Raw genomic sequence first — 26,416 nt, 5'->3', positions numbered from 1 at the left:
TGGGGAAATACGATAGACATTGTATCGTATTCATTTTCTCTTTGCTAATATTGGAAAAGGTGTCTTACCTTTAAAAAATGTGAAGAAAACGTCAAAGTTTTGAAAAAAATCAAACCAAGAAGAAACAATTTAGAAGTGTATTTCCAGTATAAGAGAAAGTACCACTCCAAATCAGAATCTAAGACATTTTAAAAATAGCCCTGGCTGGTGTGGATCAGTGGGTTGAGTGCCAGCCTGTGAACCAAAAGGTGGCCAGTTGGATTCCTGGTCAGGGCACAGGCCTGGGTCGTGGGCCAGGCCCCCAGCTGGGGACGTGCAAGAGGCAGCTGATCCATGTATCTCTCACACATGGATGCTTCTCTCCCTCTGTTTCTCCCTCCCTTCCCCTCTCTCTAATAAATCAATAAAATCTTTTTAAAATTTATAAAAGGACATTTAAAAATATACTTCCATTAAATTTTATTTACTTAAATGGAAGCATACTTTCATTTAAATAAAGCAAATAACAGTGATTTACACTTCTTGCATGAAATTAAGCACTTCCATCATTTGAGCACTTTGGTTCCTAGGAACACACAAATCCCTGAAATGGTCACTTATTTGAATCCTATCTTATTAACTCATCACATGAACCCGAAGAGAAAGAACTACTTTCCCGTGGTGTATTTCTCTATGGAAAAGAATGAGAATAATGTAGTCAAAATAATACCATCATTATCACCACCTACCATCATCATTATCACCACAACTGCCACATATTAAGTGGCAACCATCTGCAAGCATTATACCTATACTTTCCATATTAATTTAATTCTTATTAAAGCACTAAAGGTGAAAGTGCTATTATACTCACTTCATAGAAAAACTTAGCACTCAGAGAATTCACAGAGTTAGTAAACAGCAGAGTTAAAACAAGTTCTGCAGGGCTTTAGATGCCCCTAGTCGTTCACCCTGCCCCCGCGGTTCAATTGTTTAGTGTTTCCTACAAGTCATTGTATCTGTACTGCAGCCTGTGTCCGGGACTGACACTCGCCATGCCTGTGCTCAGGGTCAGCTCAGTGCCTGGAAAGATAACAAGGGCCCTGCTGTGTCCCACTGCCTTAGGTTAACAGAGGATGGGTTCCCACAACTTGATAGGGAATGGGCCACATTAAGTAGATCATCTTAACTTGGTTATGAAGATAATTCTGATTTACCCGGGTCCCAGGAGCAAGTTGACTAATCCCTGAGCTGGGTTGAATGAACCGCTTGGTTCTGGTCCAATTCCCTTTCAATAATAGGTACTTAATACTTCATGATATTTGAAGTTCTAATATTATTTCAAGCCCAGCATGCTTTCTTTTTATTACAGCACACTTACCTCTTTTCAGGTAAGTATACAAACAGAAAATATTTCATTGATATATTTAGTCAGAACTCTTTGGTTGAATGAGACAAAACCCCAATTTTTGCTTAAGAAAACAAACAGAGCTGTTGACTCGCACAGCGAAATCCTAAGAAGGGCCAGATTGAGCTGGTCCGAGTAGAGACTGCGTCTGAAGTCTCCGGCACTGTCAGGACTGTCTGCTTCCTGAAGGGCGGCACTGGTGGCTGGCTCCAGGCTCACACCTTCAGAGGACAGCAACCCGAAAGGAGAAAGTGTATGTGAATCTCTATAGCTCCACTTTGGCAAACCCTGAGAGAGTGGTGATATTATCGCATGGATCATGGGCCAATGCCTTGGGCAATCACTGGGACCAGGGAGGCAGTCATATGAGAAGATGGCATCCCCATTGAGACCACAGCGTTACAGTGCAGGGAAGACAGCTTGTTCCCTTAAAGAAGGGGAGAGAATTTCTGGCAGCCTCCCCAGTCCTAGACCCCAAAGGGTCATATCTGAAGCAGGCCCTAGGTTTTAAAGTCAGCTGGAAGGTGCAACATCTTTTGTCTTAAAATCATCCTGGAAAATTGTCTAAAATGAGTATACAGCTTTAATTTTTAGTCATAGGACTGAAAAACTGAGCTTGGTTAAATAAAAGTACAAAATAAAGGTCTACAGGCTGATGTTTGGACATTCAAATGAGCTTTTTTTTTAAGATTGTATTACTAGATTTTGTTTTATACTAGGTGGTGGATGCAAAGCAATCCTCCTTAATAAAGTGGACAATTAGCTTCACTCAGAGCATTTTTAATAATGCACATTTAAAAAAGCATTCTTACAAATTGTCCTGCAATCCAAATATGCAATAGCTTGCAAAACAACGTTCTGATAACAAAAGCCAATGTGAAAAGACAGGTTTAAGCGAAAAGACAGGTTTAAGCGCCTTAGAACAGCACAAGTTTTGTATGGCTCTGATTTTACAGCTTTCTTACTGCACCGTCAATGTCAAAAATCTGTTCCTTCAACTGGCTCCACTGCTCGAGATTTCAAGAAATACCGTTTTGTCCTGGTTTCATTTCACCTCTGCATCCAGCCAATAGTCTCTAACACCAGTTAGGGCTTTTTCTTTAATGTCCCAAACCCGGATGTACCTCATTTTCTCAACCTGAAACATGCTATCATCTCTGCAGCTGCTGCCTTGCTTAGAAAATGACAAGGCTCTTGAAGTTTTACCAGTCTTTTGCTTCTTTACCGGTATTTCTGAAGTAACTTGTTTTTTCCTCTTTCACTTTTTGTCAACTTCACTGTCAGAATTGCTGCCAGAAGAGCTTGAAGAAACACGTTCTTCTGATTTAGGTGTTTGCTCCACACCAGCTCCCGAATGGCTCTGTGCTCACTCACAGCTCACCCAGAGGAGCTGGCTTTTAAGGTAGTAATCATATCCCTTTCCCAAGAAGAGGAGACACAGACAACATTCTAAAAGTGTCCCTTTTTAAGCATAGGATATAATTCATTTGAAATTTTTTTTGGTTTTGATTTGAGAGAGAGAAAGAGAGATTTTGTTGTTCCACTTATTCACGTACCATTCCTTGGTTGCTTCTTGTATGTGCCCCAGGGGTCAAACCTTGGCATATTGGGACAACACTCTAACGAACTGAGCTACCTAGCCAGGGTGAGTACAATCCAGTTTTTTTTAAATATGACATTTTTATTACCTTAGTTCATATCAATAGAATCATTTGTTTTGACAACAGTTATGTGAAAGTATATAGCACAGGGTCTGATCATAGAAAGTACTCGATAAATGTCTGCTAGATTTAAATGCAAACATTCCTTGAAAGCAAAAATAAGTTTTTTGTTTGGGTTGGCATTTCCTGTGTGGCGCCTCCAAACAGCAACCATTTCCTGCTAATTTGGGCTTGGTCTCCTGACCATGATGGAATCACAGGTTGCAGAAGTTTCTTACAGCGTGGGTTTGTGCCAGGAGTGGCAGCTGGAGTGGTATGAAACACACTAAGATGGTTTCAGGAGCCCGAGGTCTCTACAGAAATTAGCCATGAAACTTGGGCAAATCTTTTTATTTCTCTGGCTTCAATTTCCTCATTGGCAAAACCTGGATGCTAATATGTCCCTCTCAATAAAGCTGTTGAGGGGAGATTAGATTAGATAGCACACAGCTGACAAGCTAGCTCACATCAAGCACCAAAGTAATGGAATTTCTGTCCTTTCTGGGAAAAGATGACATTGTGCCAGACCTCAGGACAGCAATACCCGAAGAGAAGGTACAGCAGCCGCTGACTCAGCTGGCATGAACTAGTTCAAGCAACAACTGACTCAGAAAGAGAAAGGTGGGATGCAGTTCTTCATTGGCCTTTTTTTAGGCAACACAGCTAGCTTCCCCCTGCTTCCATCAAGTGGCCAAATTATTATTTTCAAGTACGTTGAGTTGTGCCTACAAAGAAAAAAAATCACTTTTTCAAAATTTGGACTTCTGTGTGTGCATGTGATGAGATGTTGGTAGAGATAGTCAGCTACTGAGGTAGGAAAGCCTGTGCTTTTAAAAAGCATTCTGGACACACTGCTGACTGTTACATATATTCATTTATTCATTCATTTATACTTTACCACTTGTCCTAGTAATTTTTTAATGTTTCACTGTTGGTAGTTGAATTTCTCCCTTTTCCAACACTGGCATTAGCCCCTTTAATGTTTCCTTATTGATTGCTCCAAAATAATTCACTGTTGTCCATTATATTGTAGTTCATATTATATGTTTAAGGCATATTATGATTATGAGTACCCCTTCTGGCCTGTCGAAACCCACATAAAGCACAATATTCATAACACATGGTCCTTGCAAAATACCTGGCCTGGAGATTGAGCCAGCATGGGAATAATCTGATGTAGTTCAATGTCTTGGAAACAATGTCTAATATAATTGCCTTAATATTATATTACTAATTGGTTAATTTGGATAAAAATAATTTTTGATACATGTAAATGAAACTCCTATATATATCTTACAGGAGAGATTAGGTTATTCATTTCAGTTTAATGGCCTTTCAGGACCCCAGGTCTATTGTTGGTGAAATACAGAGCTGCCCAGTAATTTGACACCCAGGATTAATGAGTTTCTTGGGGAAATTATTACATATTGTTAGGCATAGACCTAACAAGCAACCCTCGTTTTAAAAAACATGTATCATGTGGTATTTATTATCTTGGGCCGTGCAGTCCCTATCATTGCACATCATCTCTGAGGCACACGTTCTCTAGAACAAACAGAATGTTCACAATCATTGGATATGTTAACACACCCATGCACTGGAGCAAGGTCCAGCATGGCTCTCCAACCTGTGCTAAGATCCTATCACAATGTGAAGTGAGAATTGCTGTGTTGTTAATTTTTTGAGGAACCTCCATACTGCTTTCCACAGTGTCTGGACCAAATTACATTCCTTATGCCAACAGTACGTAAGGGTTTTCTTTTCTCCACATCCTGGCCAACACTTTTTATTTTTTATTTACAGTTTGCATTCAGTATAATTTTATATTAGTTTCAGCTATACAGTATGATGGGTACAATGTGATCTCCCAATATTTCTAGTACCCACCAGGCAACATACATAGTTATTTTTAAAAAGACTTTATTTATTTATTTTTAGAGAGAAGGGAAGGGAGGGAGAAAGAGAGGAAGAGAAACATTGATGTGTGAGAGATACATTCACCAGTTGCCTCTAACATGCCCCTAACTGGGGACCTGGCCCACAACCCAGGCATCTGTCCTAACCAGGAACTGAAGTGCTGACTTTTGGTTCACAGGTCAGCACTCAATCCACTGAGCCACATCGGCAAGGGCTATCTTTGACAATTTCTTTCACTAAAGTCTTTCATCAATTTCTTCCCATAATTTTCAGTGCACAAGTCTTTCACTTCCTTGATTAAATTTATGTCTAAGTATTTTATTCTTTTTAATGCTATTTTGAAGAAGACAGTTTTATTTTTTTTTCAGATATTTTATTGTTTAGGCCTGGCCCAACTATGAAAGCAGTGATAGAGTACCATTATGCCAGACAGAGTACGTGTGATCACGCCTGCTTCTGATCACGTCCTTCTGCTTCCCGTCAAAAACCATGGGAAAGGCCTGTAGTTCTGACTTTTCAAAGGAAAGTGCCGTTTTAAACTACAGACATCACACTACCCCTCTATTTGTTTCTATTCCTTTCCTTTCATAGCAGAACATTAAGAAATTATCAAATTGGTAGGAGAAAGAATCACTACATTTTTAAAAACACAAATATCATTTTCCTACAAAGGTTCACAAAAATGCTTTCACTATTAAGCCTTGAATGAGAAAAATAAAATCATTTGTGCAGAGTTTTCTCATAAATTAAATGTATTCTTTTTAAAATGACTATATTTTACTCAAAAATTCTTTTCTTACTATTTTTCTGAATTTAAAATAGCTTTCTTTTATGAAATGGTGTTGACAGTACCTGGTAATTTCTCTCCACTGCCCTGTCTTGCCAACTGTGATGTTTGCCTTGCCCATAAGCCCCATGCCCGGCTTCTCACCTCCCACCATAATTTTACCTCTCTGGAAACTGCTGCACTAACATATGCCTTTTTCTTCTTATTGTTAATAAATTTGCTTATTTCCCCCCTAGAGTCTCCTCTTTTGCTTGTTACTATTTATAAAACCTGATCAAATATAATAAAATCTCCAAATGTCCTTACAATTGCAACCGTAGCCTACCTAACCAGGCAGGATTTTTACAAACAGGGAAATACTGATAATACAACCACTCTTCAAAATATTTTCCCTGGAAAGAGTAAAAATGCTGCCTGATGAGGTACCTCACACCAAATGTGATTCTGCATCACACCTGGTCAGAATTATAAGCCAAATGGCTGCCATTAATATGTTAGCTCTTTGAAGGAAGTAACTTTCCAATACTGGAAATGCGTACTAAACAGAATTAAAACAAAATTATTCTTGTACCTTATGCAGAGACTTTTAAGAAAAAAATTTTTTGGCTAGTTTATTTAGTAAGCTACTTGAAAGAAGAAACTTAAATGCAGGCCTTCATTCCTATAGTATAATTTTAGAACCAAAAAAAGCCTTCATTCCCAAAGTTATCTCCCTGCCAACCTGTAACAAAACACAGCTCAGGGAAACTCTGAACAGCAAGTCTCCCAGCTGGATTTGCTTCTGTAGAGGTGACCTTCTTCTGACATTATGCAGGGGCCCAGGTTTCCTGCCCTGGGACTCACATTCATTCTCCCTGCTCTTCTGCGGCAGCATCCTTCTCCCAGGCTAAGGCAACCTACTCCATCAGACCTGTATAGATTGCTTACATTACAGTGAGAGAAAACGCAAGGCTGCAAAATAGATATAGGTGTGGTAACTACTCCAAGATGGAATTGTTTGACTTTTGGTTCATGTCCCACCTAACACCCCCATCCTTTCCCCAGAGTCAAGCTTTTCCAATCATTTTCAGCCCCCATTCCTAGTGAACTCAGGCTTCCTCTGCCAGGCCCAGAAAAATCCACCGCCAGGAAAGCAATCTTATCATTTTTGTCTCGGCTCCCTCCCCCTCAACCCTACCCAGCCCCAATGTTTTTGCTACAATCAGCGACAGGCTGGAACTAGCTCATGCAGTCCCTGAGAGAGCTGACTATACAGTTTTCAGGAATTTTGCACACTAAGTTATTAAAATAATTATTAAAAAATAAATTGTATAAACCAATGCCCTAGCTGGTATAGCTCTGTGGATTGAGTGTGGGCCTGTGAACAAAAGGGCTGATGGTTTGATTCCCAATTGGGGCACATGCCTGGGTTGCAGGCCAGGTCCCCAGTTGGGGGCATGTGAGAAGCAACCACATACTGATGCTTTTCTCCCTTCCTTCCCCTCTCTCTAAAAATAAATAAATAAATTTTTTTTAAAAATCAAAAAAAGTTATCATGAAGAAAAGTATGTAGCCCTGGCTGGTGTAGCTCAGTGGATTGAGCGAGGGCCTGTGAACCACACAATCACAATTCGATTCCCAGTCAGGGCACATGCCTGGGTTGCAGGCCAGTTCCCAGCAGGGGACTCACAAGAAGCAACCATACATTGATATTTCTCTCCTTCTCTCCTTCCCTTCCTTTCTAAAGATAAATAAATAAAATCTTTTAAAAAAAGTGAAAAAAGAAAATTATGTAAAACAAAAGTAATAAATAATCAAAACTCATTACTTCTTAATTATTTTACTCATTTTAATATCTTCTAGGTACTTAAGGCTCTTTAAGTCTATTATGTCTGTATGGTGGGAAAACTATATAATAGTATGCCATTGAGTTCACTGAGTGTGCCCCTCAGTCCTGAGACTGAGTTCAGGGACAGCACATGGGTGTCCTGAAGGCCGTCATGGTAGGAGTACTTATACCACTGCTACAAATCAAGGTTCCTCCCCTTGTACCCCCTAAGGTAGTTCTGAAGTACTTAGCCACCCATCTTTGTGCAACAGGATGGGGAAACCCAGCTAGTCCCTCCACAGTGCCTGGAGAAAACCACAGAACTTTACGTACCTGTACCAATATACATTGTTACATACCTGTACTGGTATACATTGTTACATACCTGTGCCGGTACACAGTGTTACATACCTGTACCAGTATATATTGGGAGTGGTCAGTTTCAGCAGGGCCCTCAGCTCTGCTTTGCAACCTTATGTTTCTCTGTTCACTTTTCCCCTCCATGATCCAGACACTCTCTTGCTGAGCTTTCCCACTTCCCTCCAATGTCTAACTCTCTCCCACCTTCCTTCTTATTCTCAGAAGACAACTTAAATTCTTACTTCACGAGAAAAAACAAGCTGTCCAAGAAGGGCTTCCTCAACTTCCTGGCTCCAAATCTGTAAGTGAATCTGTGTCTGCACTTGCTTTTTCCTGTCACCGTGAAACAGGTGCCCCTCCTTCTAAGGCTTACCTGTCCACCTGAGCCCTGGTCCCAGCCTTTGCTGCCTCTTCAGAAGCTTCCCTTCTTCCATTATATCCTTTCTTCTGTATCTTGCACTTTCCCTCTCTATTGCCTCCACCCCATCCACTATTTTAACTTTTTAAAAAGATTTTATTTATTTATTTTTGCAGAGAGGGTAAAGGAGGGAGGAAGAGAATGTGTGAATATTTCTCTCATACTGATGTGTGAGAGAAACATTGATCAGTTGCCTCTTGCACTCATCCTAGTGCCCCAACCTAGAACAGCCTGCAACCCAGGCCTGTGCCCTGGTGGGGAATTGAATCTGCAACCTTTCACTTTGCAGGACAATGCTCAGCCCACTGAGCCGTGCCAGGCCAGTCAGGGCTGATATTTTAACTTCTACAGTTTTCCCCTTGCTAACCAAACAAAACTTCCTAATCTCATGGCCTCCTAGATCTCCTGCTTATCTCTTCCCTTCCCTTCATAGCCAGACTTGGAAACATTTGTCCAGACTCCTCTGGTCCACCTCCTTTTCTTCCTCTCTCTCCCCAACCCATTGCACACTGGTTTCCCACCCAGTCCACTGAGATGCTGTTGCTAAGGCCACCAATGGCCTCCAATTTACTAAGTCAAGTGGAACATCCTACTTGATTTCTCTACAACATTTGAATCTAAAATATTTTGTTCAATGCTCTAATATATTTTGATAGCTCCATCTTTGAAATTCTTTTTACCCTTGGCCTCCAGAACATCGCCCTGCAGTGCCTTTCTTCATACTGCTATGGCCACTATTAATCTCCGTTGCAGTTTCCTTTCTTCTTTTTGAGAGGGAAAGAGAAAAGATCTAGAAAACCAAATTGCCTTGATAAAGCTGGCACTGAGTTTTTTATATTGCTCTTCTCCTTACTGTGATTATCATCAGCAACAAATGAACCACCTGCCCTTCCACACGCAAACTTGGTAGAAGGGACAAAAAAATTCTAAAATATGTCTGTATTATGAGAAAGTAATGGAATGAAGCAAGGAAGGTAAGTAACATTTATTGACATTTATTATTACATATCAGGCATTATGTTAGACAGATTTGTATATTTTATTTTGTTCAATCTCCATGGTTATACTGTAAGGTGAATATTATCAGCTTCATTTTACAGATGACGAAATTGTCTCAGTAGTCCATAAACACCAAGCTAGTAAATAGAAGAAGTGGAATTTAAACCTGTCTCTTCTGATCCCTAGGACAGTGCTCTTTCCTTGTTTGCTATTGCTCTATCCCTCTTTCCAGGGATAGAAAGAGGGATAGATTTGCTCTTAGTTTATGTAGATTCTGAGGAGAGCAATTAAATAGTTCTCTTAAGTGTGCTAGCTTTGGGTGGACATGTCCTACAGTTGTTCGGAAGAAATGGGTTGGTGGCCTGACTTGATGGCCTCCAGGTAAGACTTAGCAGTATGGCAGTAACTCACAAAAGACTTCACCTGCAGGATGTGGTTTTCAGCCCAGCAACCTGAGAAACAACGATTCCTTCCAGAGCACCGAGAAACAAGTACTATCTAGGGGACAAACTCATACCATGGGCCTAAAAGACTGGTATATAAATCAGAATGCCAATTTATAGAACTATCAAAATTCTGGTATTTACTCACTAATTTATTCTGAGCCTGTAAAAATATCTCTATGAGAAATAAATTTTTAATCAGCAGGTTATTGAGCAATAAATTGGGTAAGAAATCAAAGCCAGGTGAGTTACACTGATTATATGTATTTTAAAAAATCCTCACTGAGGATATGTTTATTGATTGGAGAGGAGAGGGTGGGAAAGAGAAGAGGGGGTGGAGAGAGAGAGAGAGAGAAACATTGATTCGATGTGAGAGAGAAACATCGATTCGATGTGAGAGAGAAACATCGATCAGTTGCCTCCCATAGGTGCCCTGACTAGGGATTGAACCTGCATCCTTTTTTGGTGTACAGAACAATGCTCCAACTAACTGAGCTACACAGCCAGGGTTGCTTATGTTTTCTGCTGGAGCAATTAAACTATCACCTTGCTCACCCAAGGGATGGTGGGGAAACAAATGTCAGGTACCCTTTACCCTGGTTACCCTGGCAAGTTCTCACTCTGTGACCATCCGTTCTCCCTTCTGCTTACATGATACAATAGTTTTACACTACACAGGTGTATAAATTGGGGCTGAAAAAATAGCACAAATGCCAGCTTGTGGCTATAAATTCTCATACAAGGGTCCTCCCCTTTTCCCCAACTGCTCAGAACCAGGGTAACTTTCCTTGTTTGCTCTTGCAGTGAGGGTTGGAGGAGTTGCTTCTGGGTCATCCTACCCCGGGGTCTAGCCATTTTGAGTCCCAGCTTTATAGAGGGTTGGGGTTTGCCATTAGACTCCCTGACTTGAATGTCCATGGCCAAAGCTATGAAAACTGCCCCTCAATTCTTCCTCTTTCAGCAAGCACTATTATAGTGTAAGTAGCTTTAGTTCTCAGCTGGTCTCAGGATTCCCCCCTTCGCTTAGATTTTGGCCTGATAATTTCTTACCTAATGTTAACATGCTTTTAAGATGCTTTAAAAAAACATATTTCATCCATCATTTTAGTTGTTTTTAGCAGGATGATTAGTTCAAATAGTACTAATAGCAGCATATAATAATTGCTCAAAAGTCCACGAATATCTTGCCTAAATGGATACATGCTCAGTCGAACCTGAGTGCCACAGAATTGGACTTGTTCAGTGGTTTTTCTGGAAGTGTGCTCTTGCACTGTCTGTACCCTTTACTAGAAATACAGGTTCTGGAGCCTATTCTTGGCCTACTGATTAGAATTTGGGACAGCAAATTAGACCTTCATTTTCATAAGCTCTTCAGGCAATTCTTACAGGCACTGAAGTTTAGGACAATTGAACTAAGGCATGGTTCCAAATTAGATTGCATACGTTCCCAGAAATACCTCATTTCTAGAGCCCTCTCACATGGAATGTGCATTAGCAAAGCATTTATTTATAAGAGAGAGATGATTTCTCAGCACATCTTTTCATTTTCTTCATATTTATAATACATATTCAATACTTAGATTACCATAAAAAGTGTATCAGACCTTAAAAATCCTAAGAATGCCTGACAGTGTAACCTTCATAAAACTCTGGAAACTGGAAATCCAATTATCAGTTGAATGGGGGAATTTAAACCACCAACTGTACTTCACATCACAAACCCAGTATTCCTAATCAGCATAAACCCTTTTACAGTTGCAAGAAAATAAAACAAAAACAAAAGTAACAAAAAACAAAAGGTACCTTTTGATAGATTAAAGCATTATAGAGCATTATTTTAAAGCATTAAAGCATCTATAGCTTGTATTTCTCTATAATAGTATTTTCCTTTGTTTATTTAATACCACAAATACACCCTTAGTTTCTTTATTGAGGTCTTATGAAAATCATATTCATATAATCTCTGATTCCAACAGAAGTCTAACTTTGGAAAGAACTACAAAAATGGTAATTTATTACAGCCTAAAAATATGCTTATTAGCACCTATTTTTTTCTTAGTTTGGGAATTTGTATGAGTAGATATGTGACAAAAATAGCATAGAAATATTAATAGTAGGATCTGGGGAGCAGTATATAGGTATTCACTATAATATTCTTTCAATTTTGCTTTATGTTTGAAAGTTTTCATGACCAAATTTTTATGATAAAAGGGATCAACAGCCCCTCATACCTAATCCCTGCCTATTGGTTCGTGGTAGCTCTTCCCCAAGTCTGGCGGTGACACACTGCTGCCTAGCCCCAGGGCATCCATCCCCTCCCTTGCTCACCAAACTAAAGTCTACACTACCTTCAAGACTCAGCTCAAAGATCAGGACTTTTCTGGTACCCTACCTCAACACAGATCTGGGCATGGTCTCTTTCTTCTGTACTGTTCCTTCTGCCTCCCACATTTGTAGCTCTTACCACTTTGGGTTGAGGTCAGTAGTTTCTATGACCTAGATCCCTATTTAACTATAAGCTTCCTGTGGGCAGGGACTGCGTCATTTCACCCTGTATTCCCAGAGACCAGATCAGATCTCAACTCAACTATGATTTCCTCTGAGAGATCCTCCCTTCCTGTCCCCATAATAGGTGAGTTGCCCATTACACACTTTTATAACATTCTGTACTTCTCCAGATCTCAGCACTGCTCACACCTTATTGTAATCTTTGGTAAGTTGTTTTTCTTTCTTATTAAACTATATAATAGTTTAGTATATAATAGGCTCCAGAACCTGCACTTCTAGTAAAGGGTGCCTTGTGGGGGCATGAGTCATAGCTGCCATTCAACCGTGGGGTCCCACATGAAGCATACCACAGAGTTAACCTCCCATACGTAGGTGCTAGGTATACGTTTGTTAATGAATCAGTGATTAAGTGTTGCTCTCTAAAAGAGATCAGGCAAGAAAATAGATGGCAAAACCCATACTACACCAATGGTTCATATTTTTTTTTAAAGTTTGTAAAATAAAGGACATGTTTGTAAATTTTTTTGTGTTAAAGGAAATGAAACCATCTATGGTTTTTTTTATGGACATTGTTTTTTTTTAATTTTTTATTTATTGACTTTAGAGAGAGAGAGAGCAAAACAGCCATCTGTTGTCCCACTTATGTGTGCATTCATTGGTAGACTCTTGCATGTGCCCCGACTGTGAAATGAACCGAACCAGCAACCTTCGCACATCGGGATGATCCTCTAACCCCAGCCAGGATGGGACCAGTTTTAAGTCAAACAATAAGATAGGCAAGTAACTTTTAAGTTCTAATGTAAGGATTTTCATATGCTGATTATATTAGTTTCCTGTGGCTGCTCTGACAAGTTACGTACTTGGTGGCCTAAACCAACATACTCTGTTCATCTACAGTTTTGAAGGTCCGAAGTCCAAAGTCAGTTTCACTGAGCCACATCAAGGTGTTGGCAGAGATGATTCCTCCTGGAGCGTCTGTCAAAAAATGTGTTGCCTTGCCTTTTTTCAGCCCCCAGTGGCTCCCTGCATTCCTTGACTTTTAGCCTCTGTCTCATCTCCCAAAGAATATCACTCCGACCTCTGCTTTCAGAATCATGTGGCTTTTCCTCTGTGTGGTAAAACTTCCACTTCCTTAAAGATCTTGTAAGTCTTACAAAGACACACAATTATTATATTTAGGGCCCACACTAATAATTCAGGATATTCTCCCTATCTCGATATCTTTAATTTAAACATATCTACAAAGTTCCATAGATGGTAATTCACAGGTTCTGGGGATTATGATTTGGATATCTTTATTTAGCCTACCACACTGATCTTTTTGTAAAAGTAAAAATACAGGCATGGTAACTTCATTCTGAAAGTTTACAAAACTCCAAATTTTTCATATTGTTTTTGATACATGTATTTGCAATGTGGACAAATAATAATACATACATTACAAACTATAGATATGGATGGGATCGAATGGACATACCTATATCTCAGAATGTATTGTGAGCCTGAAAACACAGACAGAATTTTAAGATCAGGGTGTATATTAGGCCATGATGCCCTTCCCCCTCCTCTGCCTGCCTCTTGTGCTCACACTCACACGCGCGCGCACACACACACACACACACACAGTACTGTCCTCCCTCAACAAGAGTAGCTCCTATGGCCACATTTAGTTTGTGAGACTTTACCCACAGTTGATTAGGTGATAAATAAATATATCAAGCAGGACCAATCAGACTCTCTCTGTGAAGGAGTACAGAATTTTCCTTTCCGAGATGCTCGTGTTAATCACTCTTAGCTAATACCTGAAATCAGGTAGCAATCTCTCACCTTACGTATCAAAAAGCTGAGAAAAAAATGGCCTACGAAAAGAGAAGAATGCAACAGATGCATATAATCATCCAACCACTCCCTCCTCTCTCTCCCTTTTCTTTTTTTTCTTTTCTTCCCTTTACCTCAGCTACCTGAGTGCACATCTGCTATTTGCAGTGAAAAAACCCTTTACTGAGACAGGGAAGAATCTTCAGGGACACATGCGACCCCGACACTAGCACAGGGACAATGTTTGCAGGGCTTTGCTCTGAAGCGTAAAAGTAGCTTGTGGATGGAATCTTAGCTTTAATGGAACGAACTAATTCATACTCGAAGTTTTTCATTTTTTAAGTTTTTCAATGAATTTCTAGGTAGAATTGCATTTTGAAGGAGTAAAGTAAGGATCCAAAAAGGGGAATTACTTTCTGTACTTTTAGTATTATTTCATCTTCTGAACCAAGGATATATTTTGAAAATCTGAACCAAGGATATACAGGTTATGCTATTAAACTATCCATTGGTCTACAGCTAAGTGGGTTTTTGTTTTCCTTTGCTTTAAAAAAGTGACATTAGATTTGGGAGAAACTGAATTTTGATGTTTTTCTTTTCTCTGGAGATTGTTTCAAAGTTTAGCTGTCAGTGGAAAAGCTTTCTCCAGATTTTATCTCTTCATTTTGAGCACCAGAGTTTCATGAAAGATCATTTTTAAAGTTGCTTTTCTTTGGCTGGTGTGGCTCAGTGGATTCAGCCTGGCCTGAGAACCAAAAGGTCGCCATTTGATTAGGGGCACATGTCTGGGTCAAAGGCCAGGTCCCCAGTTGGGGGCCTGTTAGAAGCAACTGATGGATGTTTCTCTCCCTCTCTTCCTCCCTCCCTCCCCCTCTCTCTGAAAATTAATTTTAAAAGTCTTTAAAATTTTTTCAAAAAATCGTTTTCTTCTTTGAACACTATTCAGGCACAAAGGACATCTGAATGATCTCTTCAAATAATCATTATACTTGTAACTTATGAAAAAATAGTTTTTCTGTCTAGAAAATATAGTGGGGTCTCAGGTTAGTCCCATTAAGTTTTACAGGTTATAAAAAAGTGATAATAAACAAAACTTGAGATTTTAAAATGTTTTTATTTTTGCTATTCTGTAGGACTAGCAAAATTTTTTCTATTGCAAAGGCCTACAGATCCTTTCTCAAAGGCTTGTATAATGCAGAAAGTCTTAAATATATTTGGTTGAATAATATAAAAGTACTTACTGTCTACTATTTTTGACTTATAAAAATGGCAACTCTATATTGTTCAACCTGAAAGTTTCCTCTTTTAGTTACATATAATCTTGGTCTGTTTGAGAAGTACTTTCCATTGTTTTGTTTTGTTCTATGTATCTTTTCTTGGACACGTTTTATGTGATGAAATGTTGACGGTCATCAAATATATTTTCTTCTTCATAGTGGTAAAGTGAACAAGTTGTTCTGCTTCTCCTCTACATTCATAAAATTATTTTTGAAAAATGTAAGCTATATGTGTTTGTGTAGATTATAAGCCAAAAGATTACTTTCATTTTAAAAACCTTTCTTAAACCAGTCCTATTTTAGCTTCCTTCTCTGTGCTTGAATGAGGGACATCTGTTTCTGTTTTCAGTGCTCTTTTGTTACACAACGAGGTCGAGTACCACAGTTCTCCTCTTTCAATAAGGAAAGAATGCTTTGGTTTTGTTTTTTATTTCCTTTTATTTATTTTCAGTTTTAAGGATTATAAATATCATACAAAAAGGATGAATGGCTCCCTGAAAAAATCCAAACAACAGGAAGTACAAAGTAAAACCCCTTCTCTCATCTGCTCGATCCCTACACCTGAAGGGCAACCACTGATGAGAACAGGTGTGCATCCTTCCAGACCTTGTCCTAGGCGCATGCCTGTGTATGTGTGAATGTATGTACCTGTATGTCTGTATCATTAGAAATGGAGTCATATAAATAGATTGTTATACGGCCTGATTTTTAGCCGTTAATAAACCATGAATACATTTCCAAGTTTGCATGCACAGATCTACCTTTATTGATAACCATCGTATGACTGTGGCATCATTTATACACTCCCCCATTGCTGGAGATTTAGGTAATTTCCAGTATTTTGCTACCACATCAAATGCTGCAGTGCACATTGAGATACATGTTTCCATTCTTTCTGCCGCATAGATTCCGAGAGATGATTTAAACTGAGTCAACAGTCTATATATTTAAACCTTTCCAAGGTGCTCCTAAATTGCTCTCCAGAGAGGAAAATGTACCAATTTACACTGCTTCCAATACTGTATGAGAGAATTCTTTGCCTTTTACTCTTGTTTTCATTACAAATTCTCAGTCTTTAATATTTTAACAAACCTAATAGGTACAAATTTATATCCCACTGTAATTTTTCTGTATTGTTTTCCTAATCACTAATGAGAGTAAGCATTTTTAAAAATGTGTTTGTTAATCATTTATATTTTTCCCCTATAAATTGCCTGTTTATATCCTGTATTAGTATCCATTGCTGCATAACAAATTACCCCAAATTTAATGACTTATCACACATACTGATCATCTCCTTGTTTCTTTGGTCAGAGTCTGCACATGGCTACGCTGAGCCCTCTCCTTCCAGGTCTCTCACAGGGCTATGCTCTTATCTGAAGGTTTATGTGAGGAAGGACCCACTTCTAAGCTCAAACGGTTGTTGACGGAATTCAGTCCCTTGAGGGACTCAAGGGGGACTCAATTCCTTACTGGCTAGGAACTGGTCATGAGCCACTCTCGATTCCTTGCCACGTGGGCCTCTCCAGCATAGCCGTTCCATTCATCAAAGTGTTCAAGCTGAGAGGCAATCCAGAGTCAGCTAGCAAGACAGAAGTCTCAGTCCTATGTAACCTAATCACAAAAATGACTTCTCATCAACATTGCTATATTTTATTGGTTAGAAGCAAGTCATAGGTCTGCCCACACTAAAGAAGTTACTCAAGGGATAGAAATATCAGGAGATAGAAAATACTAGATACCATTTTACAGTCTTTCTACTACAGATGGTTTGCCCATTTTACAGTTGAGATGTTTGTCTTTGATTTGTTGATTTCCCAGAGCTCTTTATATACTATGGATATTCAGCAGTGGCCAAAAATAGGTTTACAGTTGTGAATACACAAAACACAATTTATTTTTGTATTATTTGTTAATTATTGTATTATTTTCCATAGGAACAATTGTAACCTACTTTTGCCTACCCCTGTAATTGTGGGGTGGTAGGGGGTATGCATATCTATATGTCTATGTGTGTGTGTGTGTGTGTGTGTGTGAGAGAGAGAGAGAGAGAGAGAGAGAGATGGAAAGAAAGGGAAGGGAGAATATTTTCTCCCATGCCTAGATATTCAATTTTTATATATTCAACCTTTTTCTTTATAGCATCTGATTCTTTAAGGTCATGCTGTGTCCAATACTTTTTAAAAATTATATATTAAAAATTTCATTTAAAAATTCTAAGAATTTTTGGTTAAGGAAATATCAATCAGTTGCCTCTCACACACCCCCAGCTGGGGACCTGGCCCACACCCCAACCATGTGTTCTGAATGGGCATCGAACCAGCAACCTTTTGGTTTGCAGGCTGGCGGTGCTCAAGTCACTGAGCCACACCAGCCAGGGTAGTAAACAGTGTGTAGTAGTGCTACCTGTTCCACTGCTCCCACTTGATTCCTCCCTTTTCTTTGCATTTGGGGATTTGAGGAATATCCAATACAATTGCCTATGTTTCACACGATAATAAAATGCTCGGGTTAAATATAAGGTAGGGTCCAAGAATCTTAATCCTAAATGAAATCCTTTTGAGTGATTACCCAAACCCAAGCCTGTGTAGGGATAACTACATTGTCAGACAAGGGGTCCTACCATTTTGCACAACTCTGGGAAGCACACCACTGACACTCTCTTCCACGTGCACTGGCCTTGTGCATGCCAGTGGTTCTTTAACTAAAGTATAGGTCTGGGGACAGAGTCCCATTTGTGAGAATTCTGAAATTGCAATAATGTGTTCACACAATTTTATTCTAAAATATTATGTTGTGCTTTGAATATCATTCAACAAAACCACATTTTTGGAGAGATTGTTACACCTGGCTGGTTAACAGCTGGAACCCAAGAGACCAGTGTGCTGAGTTTAGATTCCCTCCTCTATCATTTATTATCTTGTATCTATATGACCTTGGGCAAGTTACTTGCCTTCCTATAAAAATCAGGAAAACCGGATGTTAATAGTATTAATACCCTGTAATGTTTCTTGTGAAGATTAAATGAGTATGTATGATAGAGGTATAAATGATTACATATACTTCTATCCCTCTCTACCTATTGAGAGAAAACTACTATATAAACAGCACTGGGTATATATAAAGGAGAATACAGATAAACATAATTCCTTGCCTCAAAAGCTTACAGTCTTTTGGGAAGACAGTCATGCAATTATAAGACAGTATTATAATTGTTGAATCAGAGGCCTCTACAAAGTACAGTTAGATCATGGGGAAAAGTGCCTAAATCTAAATACCATCTATATGCTTATAACTTCAAGTTTCACATTTTTAACCTTGACCTGTCTCCTGCTCTAGGCACATGCCCACAGTTATTTGACATTTCCTCTTTGGTGCCTAACATGCATAAATTTAATATATGCGAACAAAATTCTTGATTATTTTTTACCCCAAAACTGTTCCTCCTCCTGGCTTCCCTGTCTTAGTAAATGGTACCGCCCACCATCCAAACTATAACCTTGAAGTCAGTTCCAAGGAAAGGAGTCAAGAAATCAAGGAGAAGGATTCTTTTTTTTTTTTTAAGATTTTCTTTATTTTTCTTTTAGAGGGGAAGGGAAGGAGAGAGGGAGAGAAATGTATGGTTGCCTCTCGTGAGTCCCCTATCAGGAACTGGCCTGCAACCTAGGCATGTGCCCTGACTGGGAATAGAACCGTGATCGTCTGGTTCGCAGGCCCTCACTCAATCCACTGAGCTACACCAGCCAGGGCGAGAGAAGGATTCTTTAGTACAGTTTATCCCCAGGCCAATCTATCAGCAATGTTCTTAATTTCACTTCCTGGATATCTGTGCAGTTGTCCGCCTTTCTCCTTACACATGACTCTCAGCCAGGCCTCCACCTACCTTCTCCTACTGTGGGGCTGGCCTTTTGATGCCTCTTCATGTTCCAATGCTTACAGTTCTACAGTCTATTAGTCCCAGAACAGGGGGAATGAGGCCTTCACATGTCAGTCAAATCATGTCCCGTCCTGCTCAAAACCCTCCAATGGCTTTCCATTCCACTTAGCATAAAATTTAAACTCCTCTCCACAGCCTGCAAGGCCTTGCACCATGTGGCCCTGGCCTGTATCTCTCTGGCTTCACCTGGGTCAACAGTACCCCCCAGCGCTGCTCTCCCACTCCACTGTCAACTTTTCTTTACTTGGAACATGCCAAGTTCCAGGAGCTTTCACTCAATGTTCCTTTCTCTGGTCTGCCCTTTCATGCCTTTTCTCTAAGGGCCAACTTATTCTTGTCCTACAGACCTGCCTTCAAAGCCTTTTCTGGCTACCTAACCTAAAGTCACTTCTCCTGCATCAAAACACTATCACATCAACAGCCTATTGATTTCCATTTCAGCACTCATCACGATGTGAACTTAATTATGTATTTGATTGCTTATTTACTATGTGTCCCCCCCTCCTCTCTACCAGCATGAAAGTTCCAGGGAATGATGGATTTTTAATGTCTTGTTCACATCACCTAGAACAATGCCTGGCACATAGTAGGAGCTAAATAAGTACTTATTGAGTGAATACAATGGAAGCTGCCTGGGATAGTTCATGAGATCTTCTCAGAGGAGGTAGCTTCTAGTCAGGACTTAAATAATAAGCTGAAGCCTGCCAGGTTGACTTGTTCGGAAAGTGAGCAACTTGTGTTCAGAGGATTGGGGCATAAGGAGGACAGGAGTGGGGAAGGAGGTAATGTTGGGAGAGCAAGCCAGAGGGGGCAGATGGGAGCAGAGAATGATGACATTTTTATACCATGCTAAGGAGCTTAGATTTTATCCTTGTGTAACTGGAGCCCCTTGTTAATTGAGCATCGAACCCTTGTGTATTAGCTTCTGTTGTTGCCATAACAAATCACCACAACTTAAAATGATACCCATAGGTTAGAAGTCCAATGTCGGTTCCATCAGACCAAAATAAAGTTTTCCAGGAGGCTCTGTTTCTTACTGGAGGTTCTGGGAAAGAATCTGCTCCCCAAATCTTTCACATTGTAGGCAGGATCCTATCCTTTATGGTTATAGGACAAAGGTCTCCATTTCCTTCTTGCTGTCACGGGGTCGGGGCAGGTGCTGTCCTTAGCTCCTAGAGGCCCCTCTGGTCTTGTTCACAGGCCCTAGGTCTCAGAGCCACTAGCAGCATGTCAAATCCCTCTCTTACTAGATGTGTCTCTTCTTCCTCTTCCACTGTATCTCTCCGACTCCAGCTGGAGAAAGTACTCTACTTTTAAAAGCTCATGTAACTAGATTGGGCCCACACGGGTATTCCAGGACAATCCTTTTATCTTAAGGTTTAAAATCTTAATTACTTTGCTATGTAGTGTAACAAATTCAGAGGTTCCAAGGATTAGGGCACTTTTCAGGGTGAGCGGGGCGGTCTTTCTCCACATTTTCTTAGCAGGCTGTGTGAGGTAAACTAAGTTGAATAGAAAGGGGTAAGACTAGTAATTGAGTAGCTATTCCAGGTCAATAATGATGAAGGGCTGAAAAAAATAAGAAAGGCTGGAGCTAGAATATTTAACAGATTTTTATCTGTTAAAATTTTACTAAATTTTTATCAGTTTCAGGCTTCAGAAACTGATTAGCTGTAGAGCTGTGGCCAGAAGGATTCAGATATTGCTGTAAAGAAGGGCCATTTGGTGGGACAGTGTAAAACAGCAGGCTGGAGGGGAAGCTGATAGATTTCCTGGGGAATTTCAGGGACTCCTGTACTTTGCCGAGGGTCATTTATGATTAGCAAATTACTCAAATGGTTATGTTGATGACTTTCAACATATACCCTTTATAGGAATTCTTAACATATCAAAGATTATTTAAAAATAAAATTGACAGTATTTACTCACCCCTTACCAAACTTTCACAAACATTAGAGGTGCTAACCACCTTGGTGGGGGGTTTGTTTTGCATAAAGTTTATAAAATCATTTTTTCTAGATATTTGTAAATGGTGCTGTATAATGTTCTACTTATATCCTCTATTTAGGAAGACAGATGATTGCAATACCATGGAAATTATTGAAGAGCACATAGGTGGTATGAGGGGACAAGGCAGTCCTTCCTGGCCTTGATCTCTGGTGTGGTCTTTGATGGGCATTACAGGTTTGCATTATATGGCAGCTGATTAATCAGAACATACTTAAAGCTGGTCACTGTAGTTCAAGGGAAAAGCAAGACAAACCCAGAGAAAGTGCTTGATGTAAAAGTGACACTGGTGTAGAAAAAATCAGGACACATAGGTTCTAGCACAGGTTTGTTTGTTTTTAAGAATAGCTATATTTTATTGAACAGTTACTCCTAACAAAACATCTCACTTAATTCTTACAATAAACTGGAGTTTTACTGTTCAATAAAATATTGAACAGTATTTTAATATTTTGAAATATTGTTTTACTGTTCCCATGTTCCAGAAGAGGAAAGTAAGTCTAAGGAAGGCTACATAACTTGTTCTAAATCCCATTGGTAGTAAGTAGTAGAGATAGAATTCAGACCCAGTGCTGATAATAAACTTTATATTCTTTTCACAGAGCTCTAAGGCCTCACTCTCGGAAACCCAGGGGAAAAAAGGGACTTTCCAAACCACTATTTATATGGCTTCACCTTGGGGACTTTCCTTGATCTACCTGGCCATAGCATTTGCTTCTTGACACAGCTGTAGTTTATTTGTGTAACGAATGTCTATCTCCTCCCACTAGTCAATAAGTTCCATTGACTAGGTACCTCTTGGGTTTATGTTTACTCTCGAATTCATAGTTTGTAACTCAGGGCCCAGCACATAGTAGGTACTCAAAAATTATCTGTTCAGTAAATGTATGCATAGAAGGAAGGAAGGAAGAAAGGAAGGAAGGAAGGAAGAGAGGTGTTTAACTTTGCTGGACCACCAGTCTGTCATCTGTAAAATGAAGCAATCAAGACAGATTAATTCACTCATTCAAAATATTTTTGTTGGCTTATGAAATTATCTGTAATTTTCTTCACAGAGACAAAATATAGTGAAAAATTATATCTAGTAGAAATATTATATATGTTTATATCTATCTATCTCCTTTATGTATATAACATTTCTTTTTCACTATAATTGTTAATTGTTATTGGACTATTAGGTAAACCCTTTAATGTTGAATAAATTACTAAATGTGTAGAAATACCATATTTGAACTCTATAATATGTTCTACTATTAGTAGCATTATGGTAGTTGATTTTTAAAAATGTATTTATTTATATTTGTGGGAATTTTATAGACTTATGGATGTAGTTGTGTTAGCTTTATATCTTTTTCTTTTTTTACTGCAAACTCTTTTTATATTTGCTTTGTAATTGATGCTGATAATATGAAGCATTGAATATAAGAGATATATAGTGTTTATATTTGTTGTGTCTCATTTATTTCTTATTCTGCAGTTCTGTAACTGGAGCTACAGAGTGCTACATTTTATTTTCTGTAGGCTATTGCTTGCTCTTTTTTTTAATTTACTCTGACTTTGTGTCTTAGTGCAAATGTATTTTGCTTCTTCAAATAGAAAAATTGTAAAGAAAAAAATTTCACTCTGTATAAGGAAGGTTTGTTGTTGCTTCTGTTTCATTCATTTTACATCTAGTATTTTTAATATATTAATAAATAATAAATAACATTAAAATTTTTTCACTAGGTTTAAGTATTACAATTTTTTAATATTTGGATTGATATTTGAGTGACATTCTTTAATGTAATTAAGTTGTCTGGTTTGGATAAGAAGATTCATGTCAAGATAATTTATCAACAAAATGTGGCAAGAAAAGTCTCAAGACAAACAATGATTTTTAAAAAACAGAAATATTTTCACATAGTATTCTTCATGTATTGAAAATGCTATCATAACAATTCTTTTGAATTTTCTAGTGATTTTTCAATGACTGAAAACTATGCAGTACTTGAGTACTTATTTTCTATATGATTATATACTTATTATTAATGAAGATGGACAGATTAAAATGGTCCTTTCTTACAAGTATCTTTAACTAGTGGAAAAGAAGCACAGCAGAGAATGATTTTGATTCATTGATTTCTGCAGCCCACTCACCACGCTTCACTGTGTCTCTTTTTTCATAGTAAAAGACAGATATCAGCCATGTTCCAGCTTAGGGTACTTTACTGAGAGCAGCACTCCCATCAGCCAGTGATACTTATGTTTACCTGGAACCAGTAACTATAGGAGAAATCCACTCTTATTTAAGAATATGAACTACACCATGTTTAAGAATTGGAAGACTAGCCCTGACTGATGTAGCTCAGTGAAATAAACACGGGCTGAGAACCAAACGATTGCCAGTTCAATTCCCAGGCAGGGCACATGCCTGGGTTTCGGGCCCGGACCATGTAAGAAGCAACTACACATTGCTGTCTCTCTCCCTCTCTTCCCCTCTCTCTAAAAATAAATAAATAAATTCTTTAAAAAAAGAATTGGAAGACTAAATATAGTTAGTTCTCTCCAAGCTGATATATAGCTTTCCTGCAGTCCTTAACAAAATCTCAGCAAGCTTTTTTTTTCCCTTTTGGTGGTAACTAAAACTGATTTTAAAATTTGTGTGAAAATGCAAAGAACCGAGAATAGAGAAAACATTTTTGAAAAAAGAAAAAAAGGAACACCTTGGAGAACTTTTATACCTTATTTCAGAACATACCATAAAGTATATTAACAAAATCAATATGGCTTTGGCATAAGGATAAACATATAGATCAATGAAACAAAAGAGGAAGTTCAGGAATAGATATAACATATTAATTATTTTTTTGACAAATGTGCCAAGCTAAATTAGCAGGAAAGATTTTTTCCAAAAAAAATGGTGCTAGTATAATTGGACATATTTATGCAAACAAAATAAAACCTTGGCTCCTACGTCACCCATGCACAAAAATTAACTCAAATTATATATTAACTCTATAATATATGATACTCCTAAATGTAAGAGCTAAAACTATGGAAATTTTAGAAGAAAACATGGGGAAAATCTTTGTGACTTTAGGTAAGCAAAGATTTCTTAGGTATGACAAATAATAAAACTTTAGAATTGATAAATTTAACTTCATCAACAGTAAATATTTTTGTTCTTCTAAGAACACCATTTAAAAAATTAAAAGACAAGCCACAGTCTGAGAAGAGATATTTACAAGATGTATTCCATAGAGGAGTTGTATCCAGGATATAAAAAGAAACCCCACAACCCTACAATGAAGACAAACAATCCAGTAAAAGACGTGGGCAGAAGACTTCTTTAGTAACTTCACTCAAGAAGATCTACAGATGGCAATAAGCTCATGAAAAGATGCCCAGCATCACTAGTCATTAGGTAAGTGCAAATGAAAATCACAATGGGATACTACTATATACCCGTAAGAATGGCTAAAATCTAAGAGTGATAATTTCATGGATTTGGAAAACCTGGACCCCTCACACATTGTTACAGCCACTTTGGGACAATTTAGCTGTTTCTTCAGAAGTTACTATATACACCAGGAAACCTACTGTTAGGTATCTACCCAAAAGATGTGAAAATGTATGTCTTCACAAAACTTTTTTTTACAATAGCATTATTAATAATAAGCAAATATATTCACACAATGGATAAATTAAAAACTCAGCAATAAAAGAAACACACTATGTTTATATATATATATATATGTATATATATATATATATATATATCTGACCACATAAATGAATCTCACAAATACCCTGTTATATGAAAGAAGCCATATATATTGTATGATACCACTTTAAAGAAAATTTAAAGAGGGCAAAACTATATAAAGCAGATTGTAATTTTCTGGGGCTGACAGTGAAAGAGGAGGTTGGTGTAAATAGGCACAATATTAACTTTTTGGAGCTAGAAAATTGTTCTAAAACTTGATTGTACAGACGTTTGCAAAATTATACAAATTTACTAAAACCCACTGAGTTGTGTACTCAAAGTGGTAAATTTCATGGTAGGCAAGTTAAAACTCCATAAAGCTATTAAAAATAAAGGACACAGTTGAAAGAAGTAACGTACTGTGAGAAAATATTTATAATATACAATCAATAAAGGATTAGTATCCACAAAATATATAAACTTCTTTAAAACAATATCAAATAGAATAATGAATACTTAAAAATTAGATAGATCTAAGGGAAAAAATATTCTCATACCGTTATGAATATTTTATCACATTTCTTTGCAGTCTTATTTTAGTGTATACTTGAACATATTGAAATTATAAATTTGTATGCCAGATATATTTTGGGGAACCTGAAGGTTTATTGGAACTATTTGGAATTGCACTGATAAATGTAGCTAAGGATTTAGTAGTGACCAAGAAATGACAGCCTTTCAAAGTCTCTGTCCAGAAGGAAAGCCAGGCATTGTACAACTAATTATAAAAAATTAAATTATGCCCTGGCTGGTATGGCTCAGTGGATTGAGCACCAGCCTGTGAGCCCAACGGTCGTCAGCTCAATCCCAGTTGGGGCACGTGGGAGGCAATCACACATTGATGTTTCTCTCCCTCTCTTTTTCCTTCCCTTCTCCTCTCTAAAATAAAAAATAAAATCTTTAAAAAATAATTAAATTATTACAAGTTTTGAGACTAAATTTGAAATCTGTGTTCATTAGTCAATGTCCAATGTATACATAAATTATATATATATATATGTATACATATATATATACATATATATAAGCCCACCCTTGACCTTATATCTTCTATGCAGCATCATCCTCATACAGTTCTATACTTCTTTGCCCCCTACCTTCACCCCCTTGTTCAGTCCTTTTCCCAATGCCCACCTTCTAAAATCTTCCTCATTGACATCTGGAACTGCTTCAATATCAGTGGGCCTACATTTTCAGATTCATCCTCCTCAAACTGGCTATTTAATATTGTAGTTCGTTGATACTCAGGCCTAGCCTCCTTCCCTTCTCTATAATCTCTCCCCAAGGTGAGCTCTTCCATGCCCAT

The 26,416-nt window shown here is 38.2% G+C and overlaps 1 pseudogene; it reads right to left on the bottom strand.

Annotated features, from left to right (window-relative positions):
* Positions 1 to 2,320: 2,320 nt before the first annotated feature.
* LOC118986552 (activated RNA polymerase II transcriptional coactivator p15-like) lies at positions 2,321 to 26,416 on the bottom strand (annotated as a pseudogene).

The sequence above is a fragment of the Sturnira hondurensis genome, unplaced genomic scaffold (assembly GCF_014824575.4).
Source record: "Sturnira hondurensis isolate 20B ecotype Veracruz unplaced genomic scaffold, ASM1482457v3 Scaffold0004322, whole genome shotgun sequence".
Lineage (NCBI taxonomy): Eukaryota > Metazoa > Chordata > Mammalia > Chiroptera > Phyllostomidae > Sturnira > Sturnira hondurensis.
The sequence above is the reverse complement of the archived record's forward strand: the minus strand, read 5'-3'. Positions and strand labels throughout refer to the sequence as shown.